Source organism: Neolamprologus brichardi, chromosome 17 (assembly GCF_056152115.1).
Source record: "Neolamprologus brichardi isolate AB-2024 chromosome 17, ASM5615211v1, whole genome shotgun sequence".
Taxonomy (NCBI): domain Eukaryota; kingdom Metazoa; phylum Chordata; class Actinopteri; order Cichliformes; family Cichlidae; genus Neolamprologus; species Neolamprologus brichardi.
In genome coordinates this window covers 25,324,418-25,327,167 of record NC_142120.1, presented here as the reverse complement: position 1 = coordinate 25,327,167, position 2,750 = coordinate 25,324,418, and the positions used below count along the sequence as shown (strand labels likewise).

The 2,750-nt window shown below is 39.7% G+C and overlaps 1 long non-coding RNA gene across 3 annotated transcripts; it reads left to right on the top strand.

Annotated features, from left to right (window-relative positions):
- The first annotated feature begins 205 nt into the window (after positions 1-205).
- Positions 206-1,299, top strand: LOC148097947 (uncharacterized). 3 transcript variants are annotated; one of them, XR_015716679.1, is made up of 3 exons: positions 206-250; positions 941-1,042; positions 1,138-1,299. It is a non-coding gene; the product is annotated as an uncharacterized LOC148097947 (long non-coding RNA). The 3 variants fall into 3 exon arrangements; XR_015716680.1 differs by having other exon boundaries at positions 217-276; XR_015716678.1 differs by lacking the exon at positions 206-250 and adding an exon at positions 686-826.
- Positions 1,300-2,750: the final 1,451 nt, after the last annotated feature.

Here is a 2,750-nt window from a genome sequence, read left to right as displayed (position 1 = left end):
TACAAATTTCTTTAAAAAGATACAAAAAAAAATACACACAAAATACAATACTATTCCTTTAAAAGTAAATAATACCCTGAGAGTCAATTGCCTTGGTGGTTGTGCAAATTCCCTGCTGACTTGGCCTCAGGATGTCGCCAGGCAAGAATCAAGCGCACCCAAAGGGAATCAGTGGTCATGTGCGCAGCAGAGGGGGAGTGAGAGACGAAAGGAGCAGCGGCAGAGCATGGCAGTTGTAACGCGGTGTTGTGTGAGTACGTGTGCGTTAATTAACCTGTAAGTGTGATTTCCTTTGACGGGTTAACTAGTATGATAATAACTATAGTTGTCTGTGCATGTTAAAGTTATGCCTCGGTATATTGATACCATATTGGTAGGATTATTTAATTATTTAATTAATTTGTACGCAGTTAATACCAGTGGCCAGAATCTCCTGCAATAATTACATCAAGCCGTTAAAGGATTTTTTTTTTGTTTATTGTTTAGTTTAACTGCTGTTACCTTGCCACGTTCTTGCCTTACTACTAGTAACTTGTGCTATTTAGACAACGTATGGTGTTACAGTGACCCCTTATGGACATTGTAAAATATTGCTGTGTCTGAGTAGATGATGTGTTATGCTTGCTTCTTAGTTATCTTTGACACTACTAATTATAGAATTCCCTGTTTCTGTTTCCAGACAACCATGCTTATAGTCACCTATACTGCAACCATAAGTTCATGTCTGGCTGTCCCACATTTGGATTAAACATGTCAAGCTCTGATGTAACTAATTCTTCTGTGGAGTGCAATTAAGAAGTTAGCCTACTTTTTGCTCACCATTATTGTACGTTGTGTATTGCAAGACCCCTTAAAGCATTTCAACCAATAAAGCAAAACCCAGCTATCTTCATGAATGTGAATGAAAATGTGATCACAATTTCACTTTTTTTCTTCACAGCGGGAGCCCTTCAGTGTTTAACCTGCAAAGATGTGACATGTTTAATGACAAACCCAGTTAAGTGCACTATAGAGAAGGCGTGTGTGACATCTTCTATTCTAGGTAGTCTCTTCTTTATTCCATCTTTTACTTTTCAGTGAGCATACATGTACTGGGAGGTTACTTCAATGTTAACAAACTCCACTTTGATTCTGCAGTGACATCATCTGGAATTAAGGTACCACAAATCATCAGGGGTTGTGCACCAGACTTCGTGTGTCCTGTCTTAGGCTCTCAGACATATTCAGCAAACCTGGGTATTTTGAGTGCAGCTGCATCTGTTGAATGCTGCAACAAAGACAACTGCAATTTAAACATTTTGCCTGGCAAGTACAGATAGAGTTTCTATATGACAAGAAAACAAGCTAGATAATAATGTCGGAGTCCTGCCATCTTCTTGACCTGGACGGTTAAATCTGAGTCACTGTAATGTTTTCTGTTTTTGAAAAAGATTTTGTCTTTCTTTCCTATTTCAGTCCCTGCAGATCAGACCGAGAACAATCTGAAGTGTTTTTCATGTGACCCCGGCTCCACTCAGTGTAACTCTACAGTGAAGTGTAGTGGAGTAGAGAATCGCTGCTTTCAAGCATTTGGTAATTCTCTTCAAACCTGTTTTGCTACCTTGAAATGTTTATACAAATTTGTGTTTTTGTAATATGAAAAATGAAACATCAACAAAAGAAAAAAAGCATTATATTCAAGTCAAGTCAAGTCAAGTTTATTTATAAAGCGCATTTAAAAACAACCAAGGCTGACCAAAGTGCTGTACAATAAAATACAAATATAAAATACAATAAAACACAAGTACATAAAACACCTCACTGATAAAACAATAAGTTAATACAGTAAGTTAAACCTTGCTAAAAGCCAATGAGAAGAGGTGAGTTTTAAGAGCAGTTTTAAAAGTTCCTAGGCTTGTGGAGAATCTGATGTGAGGAGGTAAACTGTTCCACAGTCTGGGTGCAGCCAGAGCAAAAGCCCTCTCTCCCTTAGTCTTTAATCTGTACCTGGGAACATCTAAAAGCATTAGGTCTGCTGACCTCAAAGATCTCCTGGGGCGGTAAATGCTAAGAAGCTCTGCCAGGTAAGGAGGTGCAGTACTGTTAAGAACCTTAAAAACCAGCAGTAAAATTTTAAAATCAATCCTAAAAGCAACTGGGAGCCAGTGGAGAGAGCAGAGGACCGGAGTGATGTGGTCTCTCTTTTTGGAACCGGTCAGCATGCGAGCAGCAGCGTTCTGCACCAGTTGGAGGCGATGCAGACAGGAACGATCTAAACCAGCATAAAGGGAGTTACAGTAGTCCAGCCGTGATGTAATAAAAGCATGGACCACCCTTTCTAGATCCTTCCTGCACAGGTAGTACATGACTTTAGCTAAAATCCGTAGATGATAAAAAGATCCCTTGACTACGGAGCTGATTTGTTTATCAAATTTAAAAGCACTGTCAAAAGTAACACCGAGGCTCTTAATGGAGGAAGTACATTTGGAAGTTAGGGGTCCCATAAAATCAAAGGAAAGGTTGGGGTCTTTAGGAAGCCCAAACACAATGACTTCAGTTTTACTTTCATTTAGATGTAGGAAGTTAAGAGCCATCCAAGTCTTAATGTCAGACAGACAGGAGAATAACGGCTGCAAAGAGTCCTTACAGTCTAACCTCAGAGGGAGGTAGATCTGAATGTCATCAGCAAAGGTTTGGAAGGACACATTATGTTTGCGCAGCACATCGCCCAGAGGGAGCAAATACAGAGTAAACAGCAGGGGGCCTAGAAT